The sequence below is a fragment of the Meriones unguiculatus genome, chromosome 18 (assembly GCF_030254825.1).
Source record: "Meriones unguiculatus strain TT.TT164.6M chromosome 18, Bangor_MerUng_6.1, whole genome shotgun sequence".
Classification (NCBI taxonomy): domain Eukaryota; kingdom Metazoa; phylum Chordata; class Mammalia; order Rodentia; family Muridae; genus Meriones; species Meriones unguiculatus.
The window spans coordinates 63,090,017-63,110,477 of record NC_083365.1 but is presented as its reverse complement, the minus strand read 5'-3'; the positions used below and the strand labels follow the sequence as shown (position 1 = coordinate 63,110,477).

Genomic DNA, 20,461 nt, shown 5'->3' with positions numbered 1-20,461 from the left:
AGTAGGGAGAACGGAGGCTCTCTGATATGAACTAGGTTGCTTGCTCTTTCCTGTGGCAGGGCAGCCTTGCCAGGCCACAGAGGAAGAGAACCCAGGCAGTCCTGAGAACACATGATAGGCCAGGGTCAGATGTTAAGGGAGGAGGACTCCTCCTTTCAGTGGACTAGCAGAGGGGAGAGGAAAAGGAGGAAGGGTGTGACGAGGGGGAGATGAGGGGGGTTTCTGTAATTGGGATATAAAATGAATTCATTGTAAAAAAAAAAAAAAAAGCAAGTAATTTTTTAAAGGAAAGAAAAAGAATACTAACATTTCACACCCATCACCACCACTGCTGTAAACCTTGCAAGAGTGTGGTCTCAGAGACCACAGCCATAAAGTCTGATAGCAATTCTATATCTCAGTTGGAAGCTGAATGTGCCACTCAGGCTCACAGTTTCAATGACTGGTTCCATCTTGTGAAACTATATTAAGGCAGTGGGTCTTTTAAGACTTGGAGGATGACTGATAGAGAAGCTACTCTTAGTATTCTGTGGAGGTTCCTGCCTTCTGTCTCTTCTTCCTGCAGTGAAGGAGCCTCTGCCTTAGGCAGTACATAAGTGTATGTGGGGGGCTGCCTGGCTTCCCTGCCATGGTGAACTAAAGAGTCTCTGAAGTCAGGAATTAATAAATCTTTGCTCCCTTAATTTTTGTTTGTCTAATATTTTGTTAGCAAAGGACAAGGTAACTAATAAAGGTGGGGAGATAGCTCAGTCAGTAAGGTCCTTGCCAGACAAGTATGAAAACCTGAGTTGGATTTCTAACATCCACATAAGAAAGCTGAGTATGATAGTGTCTGTATTTAAATCCAGTGCTAGGAATTAAATGCAAGTGAATTCTTTTTTCTTTTTCTTTTTTTCTTATTTATTTATTTTTATAAATTAGAGTTTATTCACTTTGTATCCCAGCTATAGCCCGTACCCTCATTCCCTCCCAATCCAACCCTCCTTCCCTCTTCTCCTCCCATGCTTTCTCCCCAAGTCCATTGATAGGAGAGGTTATCCTCCCCTTTGCTCTGACCCTAGCTTATCAGGTCTCAGCAAGTAGAATCTTAGAGCTAGCTGGTCCACCATTCTAATAAAATCCATGAGTTAGAGTGAGAGAGATAAGGTAAGAGCAGTAAAGGAAGGAGTCTTTGTCCACCTGTGTTCTCCATATGCATATGTACATGTAGCCACATGCACAAGAGCACTTATATATGTATATACACACAAGAATAACAAATACGGGGCTGGAGAGATGGCTCAGCAGTTAAGAGAACTGTCTGCTCTTCCAAAGGTCATGAGTTCAATTCCCAGCGACCACATGATAGCTCACAACCATCTATAATGTGAACTGATTCCCTCTTCTGGCAGATGTAAATGCAGATAGAACACTTATATACATAAAAAAATAAATCTAAAACAACAAACAAACAAAAAAAGAATAACAAATACAGTTTCTGTAGAGCATCAAAAGCCATTATATAGTATGTACTAAGAAATAAACCAACCAAGAACCACAAGATCTCACTTCTGTGTAGAATCAAAACTCTTCACCTCATGGAAGTTGAAAGTAGAATATTGCTTATTAAACCCTGGGAGAGCAAGGGATGTGGAATGGGAGGAAAAGCTACTTACTGAAAAAAGATAAAGTGACCAATGGCTACTAAGTTAAGAATAAAAAGTTCAGCTATGTGTCATTTATTACAATGACTATAAATCATAGTACAATGTGTCTTTCAAAAAACTACAAGAATATATTTCAAAATTTTTCTTCTTAGAGAAATGATCAATGAGGTGCATGCTTTGCTTAAGCTGAGTTTTAAATTATACAAGGTGTACAAATAAACAAGTTATCACATATTACAATATGTACAGATACTGAAATATCACAAGACACAATATGTATGCATACTGAATTATCATATGACACAATGTATATAGATACTGAAGTCTCAGATGACATCTTTTTTTTTTTTTTTTTTTTTTTTTTTTTTTTTTTTTTTTTTTTTAGGTTCACTTTAAAAGCTTTATTTCAACCCAAAACTTTCACTTAGAAAAATATAGAAGAATGGATACAGAAATTGTGGCACATTTACACAATGGAATACTACTCACCCATTAAAAATAAGGAAATCATGAAATTTCTGGGCAAATGGATGGAACTAGAAAAGATCATCCTTAGTGAGGTAACCCAGAAGCAGAGAGACACGCATGGTATATAGTCACTTATAGTGGATATTAGTCATGACATCTTATTCACTGTACATTGTGTCTTTTCTCTAAGACAACCAGAAAACAAACTTAGAGACAGGAATGTAGCTCTGTTTATGGAGGCTATTCAGGATTGAAGCTTAACCAGCCCTGGTGGCATATGCCCATAAACTTCATACTTATGGGAGGAGAAGACTCAGAAGTTTAAGGTGATCCTTAACTGCATAGTTAGTTTAAAGCCAGTTTGAGCTACAGGAAATGATTTCTTTAAATAAATTAAATTAAATTAAAAAATTTAAAAAAAATCACTGAAGAAAACTGTCTTAAACTGGAAAAAAGAAAACATGCGTAAGTCCTATATGAGCTGTGAGTGTACAGTTGAAACTTCCTGAGAAATGGATTCTCTGTTATTATAGTGTGACTATTTTCTTTGGCATTATCTAAGAAGGGGCCTTGCACACCAAAAAATGCTTTCCAGGTAACAAGGAACCCCAGCACTTCCTACAAATTTAGGACTTTAAGTTTGTATGATAGATCCTATTAGAATGATTTCAAATTATAATGAAAAACGTTGAGGCAAATTGGGTTTAAATAACTTTCCTGTCAATAAAGAGGCCGTTTTCGACCCAGAGAAGAGCATGTCTGATTGCATGCGGGTTGATGCCCCAGGTCCCGCCTCTGAGAAAAAGGTATCTGACGGGTCTGATGCTCTTTGGGTGGATGACACCTAAATGAACATTGGTACAAAGTCCCAATTTATTTCTAATATCAGAGATCAGACCTCTACTCTTGCCTGATGCGTCTAAAACAAAAAGGGGGAACTGTAGAGAGCTGTGTAATGCCGCGCCTTAAAGATGGAGCTGGTTTCCGCCTTCTACCTTCCCAATGGTGAGTGCTCTCTGTCACAAACAACTCCATATTTGGCTAAGGCTGAGGATCTGGCTTGCTTCTGTGTATGTGGACCTATCTGCATTGCCCACGAGGCATGCTGTGGGCTGGCTTTCCCCAGGGTCAGAAGATTGTTCAAGATTCCTGAATAAACTGCATTGAGAACAACAACAACAACAAAAAAAAGATCAGAAAGGAGAGGAGGACCTCCCCTATCAGTGGACTTGGGGAGAGGCATGCTTGCAGAAAGGGGGGGAGGGTGGGACTGGGAGGGGAGGAGGGAGGGGCTTATGGTGGGGATACAAAAGGAATAAAGTGTAATTAATAAAAGTTAAAAAAAAAAGAAATTAACAGCTTACTTTGGCTCACAATTCAATTTTACGGTGTGATTCATCATGGCAGGAAAGTCAAGGAGTGAGCAGTATGAGGCAGCTGGTCTCCTTGTATCTGCAGTGAGGGAGCAACAACAGGAGAATGCTGATGCTCAGCTCTCTTTCTTTCCAGGATTCCACCCCCATCGAGTGACACCACCCACACCAAGAATGGCCCTTCCCACTTCAATTGACCTAATCTAGAAACTGCATTGCAGACATTTCCAAAGATTTGTCTCATGGGAAATGTTGCATCTTGTCAACATAAACCACTTCAATGACTATAAGAAATATGATGTCCAAAAACAGATTTAAAGAACTTGTCCTGCTTTCAGAATTCAAAAAAAATTCTGAAGTGAATGAATATATCTGGCATGCACTTGTAATCCTGTCAATAGGTAGCAGAGACAAGCTTGACAGGCAAGATGCTGTATCAGGCCCATAAAAATACTGTTGTATGATTAGTGTTATCTGGAAATGAATATGACAGGGCAGATATTGAAATTACAATACCATTTGGAAATGAAATCAGTCTCTAAAATAATCTCCTCCATCTTGCAAGTTCTATTATATCCATCTGTATAGAATAGTGGTACTCAACTCAAAGGGTCATGTCCCCCATACAGGTCATATATCAGATATACTACATATTCAGATATTTACCTTGTAATTCATAACAACTGCAAAATTACAGTTTTGAAATAGCAACAGAATAATTTTATGGCTGCGGGTCACTCCAGCATGAGGAATTTTCTGACAGGTTGAAGCATTAGGAAGGATGAGAACCGCTGGCATGGAACCAATGCCTCCAATTTTTATGTACTTAACTCCAGAAAAACAATTGAAAATGTTGGCTTGATTTTCTCTTGTGCTACATGATTGGGAGAAGATTTCTGGTACAGTTTAGTCTTTGTGATACCTAAATTCTTCCTGCCTGTTGTTGGAGAATTCTTTCTCCTTCAATGTACAGGAGTGCTACTGCGATAAATTGTGGAAGTGTGCTGTGGTCTCTGAGGGTGAGAGTAGCTTAAAATGTATTATGCCTGTGATTAGCTTGCACTGTGTTGTTGAGCAGTCTGTAAACGAATTCACCCTACAGCCAGGCAAGACTATGCCCTGGGTTATTTTGAAATCATTTAAGTACCTTGTGCAAGTGTCAATATTTAAATACACTCTTCCCAGAAGCTGCTGTAATCCCCACTGAAGTTTTGCTAATTATGCACACACCTTGCATTTGTGGTCCTGCTTTCCCCAGGTCCTCAAAGCACTTTGCAAGTCTTAATTGCAAACAATAAATAATATCTTGGACACTCATCACTGAAGACTTCAGTGTTTGTCTCTCAGCATTCTAACAGTAACAGCACCTCTACCACCCAAGGACAAAAGTAAGCACGCCTAGTCTCCCTGTGGAAGAAAACTCCAAACACCCATCCAGCATCTCTCACTAAAGTGAACATGGATACACGAGCAAACAGTTTTATTAACCGATGATCATGAAAGTGACCGTAGTAGCTTTTACTATAATAACTGTGGTCCTGCACTTTCTGTAACTTTCACTGTTACATATTTCATTAATCAGCAATAAAGATGAATGGGGAGGGAGAGTTTAAAGCATGGCCCATAATGCTACAATTGGGAACTAATGAATAGCTTTTGAAATGCCTCAGCGACTGACTCCCAACTGTAGCTGAAATCCCTGGTCCTTTCTAGCAGAGGGAGTTTTCCAGATAAATGAATGCAGAAAAGATGCTCTTTGTGTCATAACCTGCTTCATTTCTTGTCCCTTCATTATTCAGAAGAAAGAGGTAGAGGAGATATCCAGGTCATTTTTTGGTTACATAGAATTCAAGTATAATTGACTGAAAAGCACATATTTTTCTAAAAACATAAATAAATACAAACTATTGGGTTTTTCTATATAAACTTAATACTCTAGTATTTCATCTGTGTTTTGCGTTTCTTATTATGGTACATAAATCTAAACTTGAAATGAAGATTAGGTCTTTCAGAATTCTGCTAGGCTGCTGCCCACCCAGCAAACTGTGCACACTCAGTTGAATGCATTTGCAAATGATACAAATTCCAGGCAGTTGTCTCTGTGTTCAGCACTGAACTTGTTTCTTTTTAGATCCCTATGATTTGAAAGGAACCTTTAAATATGATGTGGAACTAACAGAAATTTATTCAGAATCATTTTAGCAGTAACAAAAATAATGAAACAGAAGAACATCATCTATTTTGATGATGATGATGGAGAAGAAGGTGGTGATGAATGTGATGGTAATAGTGATGAAGGTGATACAGTGTTTAGTGTGGTCCCTTATTGAATTTCTGAGAATGTAGCTTCAGAGATGAAAAATAAAAAAACAAAAACAATAATCAAAATGATAATTGCAATGAAATTTAATATTTCTTAGTGTTATGTTCCAGATACTCAATGTATTTCATATAGCTCCATTCTGCATAATTTTATCAACTAAATATTCATTTTGCATCTGGACTGTAATACACTCAGATGCTTGTGTGATTAACCAGGGTCATTTAGACAATATTTTGAGGCCCTGGAATCTGATACAAATTGAATATCTGAAGCCATCATTCTTCTTTCTTGCCTCTCTAGTTGTACGGTCCTACGATTTGTATGGTATCAACATTATTCAGACCTCTATAGTTATTCCATTATTTAAAAAGTATGGGGTGTTTTATGGAACATCATGGTTTATTATCTCATTTAGCATAAACAAACATTTGTTTGGTGTCCTGAGCAGAACTAAGCTAAAATTGAATGTGAAGTATGATGTTAGTGCAATGTCATATTGTATGTGAATGCCCACGAATTGAACAAATCAGTTATCTCTCTGTAACAGCTTCTTTGTGTGTGTGTGTGTGTGTTGTTTTTTTTTTGTAACAGCTTCTTATTCATGGTTCTTAGATTGGCAATTTTGATCTCCACCTTTCTCCAAAATTTTAGTCTCACATGTTTTACTGGTTATTTTACTACTAATAATAATCTATGCAAAATGTAGTTGTTCTCCCTCCCAAAGAACCTTTCTTATTTTCTCTTTCATATTGTATTAAGCTCTCTGTTGATTTTTCTGAAGTACTGAGCAACACAAAAAAACAAAAATGAATGAAAGATCCATAATTTCAGCTCTCTTGGTCCTCATGTTGCATTGGAAGAATCACATTTTAATAAAATATATAGCCTTAGTAGAGACATAACTTAATACTGTGACAACCCTCAAGTGAGAGAACACACAATGCTTTATTACTTTTTTAGTACTATGAGAGCCTATTTCAAAATAGAGCAGGGCAGGGAACAAGGCAAAGATTTTCCAGAGGAGAAATGCTTCAGCTGAGAGCTGATAGTGTAGATTTGGTAGCTGATTTGGGAACTATTGACTCCAGCGAAGGGAATGACTTGTATAAAATGCCTTCAAAAAACAAGTAGGAGTGGGAAGAAGCTGTAAGAATGCCAGTTGTCATGGACAAGGAGACTGAGTGCTGTGAGATGGGCCTACAGAACAGTCGTGATCCATGTTACCTTTAAGTCATACTCAGGGATAAATGATTAATCTGTAAAAATGTGGTTTTCTAATAGATGGAATACAGGAACCTAGAAGAACACAGAAGAGATAAATTCATTCCTAATATGAGAATATACACTAGGGACTGGATAGTACTATGAATTGGTCATATGCTTTAGTGTCAAGTACTGAGCCAGTGAGCATTTCTATGTCTCTAGCTTTATCTTTTAAAATGATAATAACTATTGCCAATTATTATGTCATCAAAATTCTAATTCTGGGGAAAGCTAATTCTTTTTTAAGATACTGCTAGAAAACTAAGATTTTGTCTTGTGGATGGACAAGGAACAGGCTCTGTGAGCCTGAACACTAGGTGACATCAAGAGCTCTACTATACCATGCAAGAACACACAAAGACCTAGCAGGACACACAGTAGGCTTTGGGCATTCTGGAGAGCTCACTTTCCTTCTCTGGACACATATTCCAGATGGATGCAAATCCATGTTCCAATTTCAAGGCATGATTCAAATAAAAGAGAGTAATTGATTCAAAATGAACAACATCCTGGATAAGGTTCTCACCTCTACACAGGTGAGATGTTAGAGCCTGTACTTGATGCAGCTTCCCCTCCCTTCCATTCCCAGAAGCTGAGTAATGAATTTCCTGCTTAACAACATGCAAAACATGTGAGAAATACCTGGAGCTTTTAAGAGCTAGTTGTTCTGTGTATTAATGATTTCAGAAAGTGATTTAGGAAATCATCTCTAATTGAACATCATTCATATTTTTATTTATGGTACTTCCTAAAGCTGGTTCAAATTGCTTTGTCTTCTTCATATTTGGCAGAACACTATTGTGATGATAAAAAGCACTGAGAAGATACAAGGCCCAAAATACAGATGTTATTCTGACTTTTTATTCTGACTATGCTATACTTTTCACACTACTGACTAGTGAAATCATATTAAATCCAGGAGATGTGTGTGTGAGTGTGTGTGTGTGTGTGTGTGTGTGTGTGTGTGTGTATTAGCCAGAAATAATCTAGTGTCATCCTCAGCAAGCACTTCTGCAGAGACATCTCTTCACTTCACCAGAAAGTATATTTATAATGTTTCTGTCCTGGACAGCTTTATGTCACTTTGACAGGAACTAAAGTCATCTGAGAGGAGGAAACCTCAATTACAAAAATTCCTCCATAAGATCTGGCTGTAACATAGTTCTTAATTAGGGATTATTGAGAGTGGATCAAAGACATCAACATAAAAACAGACACACTAAATCCATTAGAATAAAAAGTGGGGAAGAGCCTTGAACTCATTGGCATAGGAGACAACTTCCTGAACAGAACACACAAAGCACAGGCTCTAAGATCAACAATTAATAAATGGAACCTCATGAAACTGAAAAGCTTCTGTAAAGCAAAGGATACTGCCATCAGAACAAAACAACAGCCTACAGATTGGGAAAGGATCTTCACCAATCCTATATCTGACAGAGAAATAATATCCAGAATATATAAAGAACTCACGAAGCTAAACAGCAACAAATCAAATAATCCAATTAAAAAATGGCTCAGAGAACATCTCAGGAGGGAGGGGAGAGAGGAGTGTTCATAGCCAGAACACTGGGAAATCTGCTGGGAGAGTACGACTCCTCGGAATTGCTACCGAAACAAGACCTTAACGACGACAATATCAACAGACACGGTAAAGATGAAGGGGTTCAACTTTCCAGGGTCTTATCCCTAGACAAAGAAATACAACAAATAATGACTCCTGAAAGAGGGACTTTAGACTCTCCCAGGAAATTTGTTATCTAACACAAAGCAGTCAGCCTTCAAAGCATACATACAAACAATCGAAATGTACACAGCAGGTTGTACTTACTGTACACACACATTTGTGTATGTATGTATGTAGAGGGGGGGCTATCAGTTTCGCGGTGAGAAGAACATTGGAAGTGGGCACTGGGGGAATGGGTTATTGGAGGTACTAGAAGGACAGGGAAGGAGGGAAGTGATGGACAACAGGAAGTAACGACAAAAACCAGGAAAGGAATGACACTTTAAATAAAATGAATTAAAATATATGAAGAAATCTGTACAGGACATAGAGTAATTTTAGATTTGATGTTTTCAGTTATACCACAGTCTTAATATGTCTTCTAATCACATTTTATCCTGAAAATGGTGTTCATATGATTCCATGATTTTAGAATATAAATTCAAATGGTGCTCAAAAAAAATGAGGTACAGAGCTAAACAGAGAATTCTCAATAGAGGAATATAGAATGGCAGAGAAACACTTAAAGAAAAGTTTAGTCATCAGGGAGACGCAAATAAAAATGACCCTGAGATTTCACCTTAAACACATCAGAATGGCTAAGATCAAAAACTCAAGTGAAAACACATGCTGGAAAGGATGTGGAGAAAGGGGAAAACTACTCCATTGTATGTGGGAATGTAAACTTGTACAACCACTTTGGAAATCAATTTGTTGTTTCTCAGATAATTAGGAATAGTGCTACTTCAAGATCCAGCTACACCACTCCTAGGTATATATCCAAAATATGCTCAAGTATACAATGCTCAACCATGTTCACAGCAGCTTTATTTGTAATAGCCAGAATCTGGAAACAATCCAGATGTCCCTCAACTGAGGAATGGATACAGAAATTGTGGTACTTTTACACAATATAATGTTACTCAGCAATTAAAAGCAAGGAAATCATGAAAAAAAATTGCAGGCAAATAGTGGGATCTAAAAATTATCATCCTGACTGAGGTATTCCAGAAACAGAAAGACACACAGGGTATATACTCACTTATAAGTGGATATTATACATATAATATAGGATAAGCATAAAAAAATCTGTATACCCAATGAAGGTAGCAAGTAGGAGGACCCTGGGTAAGATATCCAATCCTCACTCAGAAAGGCAAATGGGACAGACATCAGAAGAGGAAGAAAACAGGGAACACTTTCCAATATCTACCTTTTTCTATACCTTTGAAAAGCTTGAATTATATGCAAGCATTGTCATAACCAGATTTTATGTGAGTGCTGGCAATTCAAACACAGGTCTCCATGCTTGCACAAGTAGCTTCACCCATTGAGCTCTCTCCCAGTGTACCTAATTCCATGTTAAAGAAAAAACAAAAACACAACATTATTCCCTCTAGTAAAGCATTTTAGTTTTAGCTCTTGCTTTTACTGCAGGTGTTTATGTGTTATGCACATATAGATAGTTTTGTCTATGTGCAAATGTGAGGATATCAGAAGCAGAAGTCTGGGCCTTACTCTATGGCTTTCCACCTGCTTATTTTCTCAGACAGGGACTCTCACAAATTGAAACTCTTTGAATGGGTTGGCTGGTGGGTTACCACCTAATTCTAGGGATCCACATGTTTCCACTTCATCTGACACTGAGGTTTCAGGTGTGCACCTTGTGGCCAGATTTTTCATCAATGCTGGGACTAAACAAAAATCATAGTGCTTGTCCAGGAAGCACCCTACAGACTAAGCCTTTTCTATAGTGTTTAAGTAGTCTTTCAGAAACAAATTCAGAATGTTTCTCCACTGAAAGAAACACTTTATGACATCTTTGTTTAAGCCTGGGTCAGCTCCCTTGTAATACTTCTTTTGACCACCTCACAATGATTGCATGTGGTTCTCCATTGCTCCCTGGTGCCTTGCTTTTATGAGTGCGTGCCTATAACACTGCGCATGCAGAGGGATGTGCACCTTGTGTGGAACATATAAACAGATCGCCCACCCAGGCTGAACCCTACGCAAGGCAAAAGAGAGATGAAGAACAGGGGAGGGAGCTCCTCCTGAGAGGAAAGGTGAATGTTGCAGCAGCATTCCACCAACCTGGCACCAGGCCTCAGATGGTCACCTAGTAGTCCTTTATTGCAACAAGGTCTGTGGCCAGTGAAACAAAGAGTATTCATATGTAAATGACACACTGCCAGGCATTTTAAAGTTTTAAGTATTGTTATGAAGAGCGTCTATAGTCAAAAGAAAATGGATCATATAGTAGAATATGAAATTCATAAAGCTACCATATTAGGACTAGTTTAAAAACTAATTGTTGTACTGATGCCTAATGACTGTTGCCTTCAAACCATATATAGCATATACAAATAGGAGAAATGTTTTTCTCTTAACAGAAGTGAATTTTAATTTGGTCTCCAAAGAAAGAAACACAGATCTTTAGTAGCTTGATGGGATCTTTAAGTACATAAATGATCACAAAGTATCTCCTGTGGACCCAGTGTCTCATATACACATGAAGACGGAGTTCAAAGCATAGGTCTGAAGCAAGGATCTGGAGCAGATTTGTCCATAACTGTTTGTGATGCTTTTTTTCTGTTTCTGCGATAAAAAACCCTGGCAAAAAAAGCAATTTAGGGGAGAAAGAGGTTTATTCAGCTTACAATTCTGCATCGCAGACCATCATTACAAAGGTGTCACAAAGACAGGTAAATGAAACAGCTATTCACACTGTATTTACAGTCAAGAACAGAGAGAAATGTGTGCAGTCCTGCCTGTTTCATTGCTTGCTTTATTTTTCCTCTCATATATATATTGAGGGAGAGAGTTCAGGATACCTTGCCTCAGAAATAGTGTCATTCAAAATGGGCTAGGAACATCAGTTAAAAATAAAGATAGTCCTCCACAAACATACCCACAGGCTAAGGTTGTAAACAATTTTTCACTAAGGCTCTCATTCCAGATGATTTGAGATTGTGCAAGTCAACAGTTAAAACCTAGTATCTATCAAGTCAGAAGTTAAAATTAAAAAAAAAAAAAACTCTTAATTTCATCATTCAGCATATTTTCTTACCATTCAAAGAAAATTTATACATACCATGAACCAGGGAATAGGGAAAGAGGTAACAGCTTGACTCGAGAAATTGGCAACTGGTGTGCATTCCAATGCAATAATGGGGCTTGATTTTGTGCAAGTGTGTTTTGAGATAAGGTAAGGCGGGATGTGGGATACTTTGTGCTAGCATGGACAGAGACAGTGAAATAGAAGATAACTGTTTCTTAGTAAAGTGCTTAGATGCAGTTGAGTAAAGTAAACCAGAGCCCAGCCACTGAGTGTGCTGGAGGCCTTGGTGACCACTTATTACTTCCTCAAGGTTGTTTTAAATAAGGAATGAATTGAGCCCAAGAAAGCCGTAAGGGCAGAGTGGATGAGGGAAACTTAGAGTTCAGTGACTCAGGAGAAATTCTTAAAGAGCTCTAGGGTGGCTGACTTTCTTCCAAGTAATCTTCCCTCTCATTATCCAAGATGGAAATTGTGCAGAATAAACTGTCTTTTTACCTTAGCTACAAAGGTGACTACGACTTTCACCTTCTGTAGCTTTGCCAATTTCCTTCTGAATGTTAGATTTTTAAAAACCAGAATAATTTCATTGTATTTTAAAGATTTATTTATATTTTAATCGTGGTTATGTATCTGTGTGTCTGTGTGTGGGCATGTGCTTATGAGAGCAGGTAATCTTAGAGACCAGAAAAGGGCACCTAAAAGGTCCCTAAAGTTGGAGTTATAGGAAGTTGTGAGCTGTCTCACATGGGTGCTGGGAATTGTGCATGCTTGTAAGTGCTAGGCCTTCGGTACAGTTCCCCATCTTACCTCTTTAAGTTGACAAAGACTCAGTATATGCAGAGTAATAAATTATGATTCTGTAATAAGTGCTGCAGTTGTTAACAGTTCCATTTCAAGTTACCAACATATTATGTTCTCAAAACGTGTTCTTCCTTATATAACTGGAGGTGTGTGCTCTTTGATCAGTATCTGTTTGTCCTACCTTATACAACCACCCTCTCCTCCGAAAGATCTATATTTGCAGAGTACGTATGTGAGAACCTGTGATACCTGTCTTACTGTGTCTGTTTTATACCATGCATCAGAATGGTATGTTTTAAAAAGTGTCTGTTTTATACCATGGATGGCTGCCCCCCACAGCCATCTATGTTAAAAAATAGAAGGATTTTCTTCTTTTTGTTACAAGCCACTGTATACACAAACTACATTTTCCTCATTCATGCCTTAGCAGAACTCAAGATTTTAGCTTCATATTTGGAGTATGTATCTCATTCAGAAATGCAGATAGGATGGAGATATCTCTTTGAAATACTCATTTTATTTACATTAGATACAACATATACACGATAACAAAACCATGTGCTACTTCTATTTTAAGATTTTTTAATTCATTTATTTGTGTGTGTTTGGTATGTGTGTGTGTTCCCTGTGTGTGTGTGTGTTTGTGTGTGTATGTTTGCACATGCCATGATAGTGCACATATGAGATCAAAAGACAATCTGCAAGAATCAGTTCTCCACTTCTACCCCAAGGTCTTGGAGACCAAACTCAGTTCTTCCATCTTGGCAGCAAGCACCTTTATCCACCGAGCAGTCTCATCTCTCCCATAACTTAAACACTTGTATAGAACCATCCACTTTGCTTTCCAAAAAGCTATATACTATCTATTCTCATGCATATGCTACAAGAGGTCCTCTTTCTTCTTTGTCTTGCTAACTCTTGTCATATTAGTAATACCAGTGTCAATGAGTATAAGGTCTTATCTCACTTTGGGTTTGATTCACATTTCTCTGATTGAGGTCTTTTCATTCCTTTTGAATGGTGTGTATCTTCTTTGAAATATTCATTCAGGATGTGCCCATTCTATCCAGGTTATTTGTTTTGTGTGGCTGTTAAATAGTAAATTCTTTATATATTTATGTGTTAGCAGAGAGTCTTCTTCTTCTATTCCCATTATTCTTAGGTTTGGTGTTCTCATAATGTCACAGATTTCTTGGATGTTCTGTGTCAGGAGCTTTTTAGTTTAAATAGTTTCTTTGAATGCTGCATTGATTTCTTGATTCATATCTTCTACCCCTAAGGTTCTCTTTTCCATCTCTTTTTTTATTTTTTTTTATTTTATTAATTACACTTTATTCATTTTGTATCCCCCCATAAGCCCCTCCCTCCTCTCCTCCTGATCCCACCCTCCCTCCCCTTTCTACATGCATGCCACTCCCCAAGTCCACTGATAGGGGAAGTTCTCCTCTCCTTTCTGATCTTAGTCTATCAGTTCACATCAAAAGTGGCTGCATTGTCCTCTACTGTGGCCTGGTAAGGCTGCTCCCCCCTCAGGGGGAGGTGATCAAAGAGCAGGCCAATCAGATTATGTCAGAGGCAGTCCCTCTTCCCATTACTATGTAACCCACTTGGACACTAAACTGCCATGGACTACATCTGTGCAGAGGTTCTAGGTTATCTCCATGAATAGTCCCTGATTGGAGTATGAGTCTCTGGGAAGTTCCCTGTGTTCAAATTTTCTTGTTCTGTCACTCTCCTTGTGGAGACCCTGTCCTCTCCAGCTCTTACTATTTCTCAGTTCTTACCTAAAATTCCATTCACTCTGCCCAACAGTTGCCCATCAGGCTCAGCATCTGCTTTGACAGTCTGTAGGGCAGAGGCTTTCAGAGGCCCTCTGTGGTAGGTTGTTAGTTTGTTTCCTGTTTTCTTCTTCTGGCTTTCAGAAGCCCCCTGTAGAAGGTTTCTAGGGTTGTTTCATGTTTTTTTCTTCTTCTGATGTCTATCCTCTTTGCCTTTCAGGATGGGGATTGACCGTTTTAGTTAGGGTCCTCTCTCATGCTTAGTTTCTTTAGATGCACAAATTTTAGTGGGTTTGTCCTATGTTGTATGTCTATATGGGTGAGTATATACCATGTGTGTCTTTTTGCTTCTGGGACAACTCACTCAGGATGATCCTTTCCAGGTCCCACCATTTACCTGCAAATTTCATGATTTCCTTATTTTTCATTGCTGAGTAATACTCCATTGTATAGATGTACCAAAGTTTCTGCATCCATTCTTCAGTTGAGGGGCATCTGGGCTGTTTCCAGCTTCTGGCTATTACAAATAAAGCTGCTACAAACATGGTTGAGCAAATGTCCCTTTTGTGTACTTGAGCCTCTTTTGGATACATGCCCAGGACTGGTATGGCTGGATCTTGGGGAAACACTATTCCTAGTTGTCTGAGAAAGCGGCAGGTTGATTTCCAGAGTGGTTGTACAAGATTACATTCCCACCAACAGTGGAGAAGGGTTCCCCTTTCTCCACAACCTCTCCAGCATGTGTTATCACTTGAGTTTTTTATCTTGGCCATTCTCATGGGTGTAAGGTGAAATCTCAGGGTTGTTTTGATTTACTTTTCCCTAATGGCTAATGAGGTTGATCATTTCTTTAAGTGCTTCTCTGCCATTCGATATTCCTCTCCAGAGAATTCGCTGTTTAGCTCTGTTCCCCATTTTTTAAGTGGATTACTTGGTTTGCTGCTTTTCAGCTTCTTTAGTTCTTTATATATACTGGATATGAGTCCTTTATCAGATAAAGGGTTGGTGAAGATTCTTTCCCAATCTGTAGGCAGTCGCTTTGTTTTGATGACGGTGTCCTTTGCTTTGCAAAAGCTTTTCAATTTCATGAGGTCCCATTTACTGATTGTTGTTCTTAGAGCCTGTGCTGTTGGTGTTCTCTTCAGGAAGTTTTCTCCTGTACCAATGAGTTCTAGGGTATTCCCCACTTTTTTTTCTAGCCGATTTAATGTGTCTGGTTTTATGTTGAGGTCTTTGATCCACTTGGACTTCAGTTTTGTGCAGGGTGATAAGTATGGATCTATTTTCATTTTTCTACATGTAGACATCCAGTTGGACCAGCACCATTTGTTGAAGATGCTATCTTTTTTCCATTGTATGGTTTTGGCGTCTTTGTCAAAGATCAGGTGTCCATAAGTGTGTGGGTTTATTTCTGGGTCCTCTGTTCGGTTCCATTGATCCACCATTCTGTTTCTATGCCAGTACCATGCAGTTTTTAAAACTGTTGCTCTATAGTACAACTTAAGATCAGGGATGGAGATACCTCTAGAAGATCTTTTATTGTAGTGGATTGTTTTAGCAATTCTGGGTTTCTTGTTATTCCATATGAAGTTGAGAATTTTTCTTTCCAGGTCTGTAAAGAATTGTGTTGGTAATTTGATGGGCATTGCATTGAATCTGTAGATTGCTTTTGGTAAAATGGCCATTTTTACTATGTTAATCCTGCCAAGCCATGAGCATGGAAGATCTTTCCATCTTCTGATATCTTCTTCTAATTCTTTCTTCAGAGATTTGAAATTTTTTTTCATACAAGTCTTTGACTTCCTTGGTTAGGGTTACTCCGAGGTACCTTATATCATTTGTGGCTATTGTGAAGAGTTTAGATATGTGCCTTGTATCCCTGATCTCTCCAATACTTTAAACATGAATGGATGTTGGATTTTGTCAAATGCTTTTTCAGCATCTAGGGAGATTATCATGTGTTTTTTTTTTTCTTTCAGTTTGTTAATATGGTGGATCACATTGATGGATTTCCGTATATTGAACCACCCTGCATACCTGGGATGAAGCCTACTTGGTACATGGTGGATGATATCTTTGATGTGTTCTTTTATTCGGTTTGCGAGTATTTTGTTGAGTATTTTTACATCAATGTTCATAAGGGAGATTGGCCTGAAGTTCTCTTTTTCTGTTGGGTCTTTGTGAGGTTTAGGTACCAAGGTGACTGTGGCTTCATAGCATGAGTTTGGTAATGTTCCTTCTGTTTCTATTTTGTGGAATAGTTTGAAGAGAACTGGTCTACTAAACCTTCTATTCCAATGCTGTTTATTTTTATTTTTAGTCAAGTCTCTGATCACTTATAGCAGTTTGCCAAATATTTGTTTTGTGATCTTTCTTGAATTTTTATATCATCTATTGAAAATGTTCTGTCCTTGATTACATCCAGAGCAGTGTTGTTTTTAACAACTGACACTAAATCTTTAATTGTTCTGTAGATGAGTTGCTCCTACACTAACAGGGAATGACTGAAACAGTTTTGATGTTGGGGCTTGTAGGAGGCCCTGTCAGGTGTTTCCCAAAGCCAAAGGTTTGCCTTTCCTATCTCTTGTTGCTCTGCACCCATTATTCAAATGCCTGCCTTTGCTACACCTTCTACATCCTCCAAAAGGCTGCAGACTTCTTTTTGGATTATCTCTAGAAAAACTATTCTTTTTAGGAAAGGCTGGCCTACAATGTTTTTTCAAATGGTTATGTTTACCACAATGAAAACATCTACCATTTTGATTCCTAAGGTTTTACAAATCACTTCTGTCAAATTAGCATCATAAACATGAGATCCAATATCATCTGCAACTCTAATCCATTCCTCTATTGGTGCTGATATTGCCTTTAAAGGTCTTATCACTATTTTGCAATCTGAGTTAGCATTTTCAAAAGCCAAAGTTTCAGTTAGTATTTTTCTGCTTACTCAATCTGTTATAATTCCATTTATAGCTGAAGTCAATCTGCAAAAAATGAAAAAAGTTTTCTTTTGGGCCTTATAAATTTAAATGAATGACTCAGTCCTCTTTCCTGATTCTTCACCCTTACCCCAAGCATTTAAAGCTGCTCGATGACATTGTCCCAAGATGTGATCTTCAAATTCAAACTGCCTTTGTAAATCAGTATATTGATCTCCACCTAGAATGTGATCCTGGGAAATATCAATACCTTTGGCATGATTTTGTTGTGCTATGACCTTTGCTTCCTCTTTCCACCATGATTGCCACTGTAACTAAGGACCAGGTTCCAATATTGCTGTTGCCATACCTTTACGGTCTTGAGGGATAGTCTTGTTCTGAGTTGACCACGAATTTAACATCTGCTTAACATAGGATGAATGCACACCATAGGTGATGATTGCTTCCTTAAATCTCCTCAAATCTAATATATCTGTATGATTCCATTTAAATTCCTTTAACCTTCAGCCTATCATCTCCTGATAGGTATTGTATAGAAACTGCATATACTAAGGCTGGTTTTTCTAACAAACTTAGGCTGCCTCCTTCCAATTTCATTATGCTGTAGCATGATAGGCTCTTTTCTAAATTCCCCAGTCTGTGTCTGTGAATTTTTCTTATTATCATTCATAGGTCTTTCTAAGGCTTGTCTAAATTCCTCTGTGTGTATCTATTTTTCTTAGATGTATCTAAGGTTTGTCTAAATTAATCTATCTGTGTCTGGGTATTCTTCTTGATCTCGTTAATAAATCTTTCTAAGTCTTGCCTAAATCCCTCTGAGTCCGAGTATTTTTATTCTCATTTATAAGTCTCTCTAATTTTCCTTCTAAGCTTGTATCTTATCAATGCACTTTTCATATTTTTCTTTTTCCTGTTTCTCTAAAGGATTTTTCTTAAAGCAAGTATAGAATAACTACTGAGTATTAAATATAAATTAAAAAATAACAAAATGATATTAATAATATTGGTATTAAGATAATTTTAGTTATGTTGTTTAGCTTTTTATTTAAAGCATCTATTTTGTGGCCATCTGCAGTAGCACTAAACAGGGTAGTTCTAATCCTTAATTGTCTCTTAGAGGACTTCTCAGATAATTTACCAAATCTGATGGCTTCTCAGTTTGTCCACAACTGGAGTGATCTATCTGTCTATGGGGTCATGCCACTCATTGGAGTGCCAAAACGTTGTTTTAAGAAAAAGAAAATTACAACCATTCTATTTTACCAATAAAGACTCAGGAGCCAGATGCTGTGCAAAACCAGCTAGCTCAGAGAGGCAGAGAAGGTACCCAGCTGACCTTCCTTCTCATTCTCTTACTTGTGAATGGAAAAAAACGCGGGGGGGGGGAGCGCTCACTACTCAATTGATAGCCCAGGAGGAAAAGGCCAAAACAAACCAACAACTCAATCCCAAATCTTTCTAGCTCAAAGTCCAAAATATCAGGGAGCTGAGAAGCTGAAACTTAAGCTAAAGCCAGAGCTTGAGCTAAAAGTTTTCTTCTTCTCCTTCCTGTTGTAACTATCGTTCACCACAAAGTCCCTCCTACTCTTTAATCTATGTCACCTAATTTCCTACTCTGCCTCTTGACCTAGGGTTAACTTTATTAATTCCTGTGTACAGAAAGCTCTTGGATTAAAATTGTGTGCTAGGACTGATGAACCATACAATAGTCACCTGTCTACAATAAAAAGTTGTTGGATTACAGATGTGTGATATGGCTCACCCACATCAAATAAGTAACAGGGTTTTAAAATTCACAATTTTAGGGTTCACAATGGGACCAAATATCCTGCAACATAAACACACACACACACACACACACACAGAGAGAGAGAGAGAGAGAGAGAGAGAGAGAGAGAGAGAAAACAGCAACAAATAAAGACAAAGAGTGACACAGAGACAGAAGCGAGATAAAGATATAGATGTGGCCCAAATGTGTAAAAAAGGAATAAAAAGAAGATGGATATAATGTGAATGTATCAGCATTAAAAGAATACACTAAAATTTTATGGGGTACTTGTGGAGACCATCATGCGTTCTATTACAAATGTTTATTACAGGAATATATTTGGAAAAGAAGAGCTAACTGCATTTCAAAAACCACTTTTATTTTTAATTTTCACATTGTAAAGAGCAGATCTCTGTCCATATTCATGCTGAGGAGGTGACCCCTTTATGCACAGCCCTGCTAATATGTACTAGTGAGAAAAATGACACCATGTGGGAAATAAATGAAGTATGATACATTGCTCTCAATGCACTTTTGATCTGGCACTTAGCCTATTTTTCAGTGTGTAATATTGATAGTGCATTCCCTGTGACAGTTTACTTCCACTGGGACTATAATCCTAAAGTGTTTACCATTGTGTAGGTTGAGGGGGGAATATGCTGGGGAGAACCCTAAGGAAGATAATGACAATGAATACTAACTATCACAGAAAGGTACAGAGAACAGAAAAGAGTGTTCTAGCACAGAGAAAATTACTAGGAATATCACTCTTGAACACAAACCTGTTGTTTTCCTATGATTGCCAGCAGTGGGACAATGAGTTATTTGATGAAGGTCAAGTAAATGAGAAAACGTAAAAGGCTGATCAGAATAAAACTTGTTGAACCAAATTTGAGGAAATGTTCTTTTCTCCTTAATTTTTCTCAGTGTATTACACTGTACTCTGTTCACAACATTTTCTGCTCTCTTGTTTATTCAAAGGGAGAGCGCCTCCTATCTGATGTAGACTAACTCAAATAGTCTACCTATCAGCAGTGGGAAAGCTACTTAAGCTGCTCTGCTCATGTATCTCAGCCAGCTTTGTTGGAGAGGTGAAATGAGCAAATGTTCCTGGGATAAAGAAGCCAATGAATTTTCGTTTTGCAAGCTATTTTTTCATATGGAGTAGCTTTCAAATAAAAAAAAAAAAAGAATATTCACAGTACAGTATCCATTCTATTTATGCTGTAATGCTTTGTCTTTCTGAATCCTCTTCCTCCTCACATACAAAAAGACAAGAAAGGAAAGTCCTTCATATGCCTTTCCAGACTCCCCAAAT

General features: G+C 37.9%; 1 protein-coding gene across 1 annotated transcript in view; it reads left to right on the top strand.

Moving 5' to 3' along the window:
- The window catches only part of LOC110565027 (contactin-associated protein like 5-1-like), a 703,043-nt gene that overhangs the window by 651,077 nt on the left and 31,505 nt on the right, over positions 1 to 20,461 (top strand). The window lies entirely within an intron of this gene.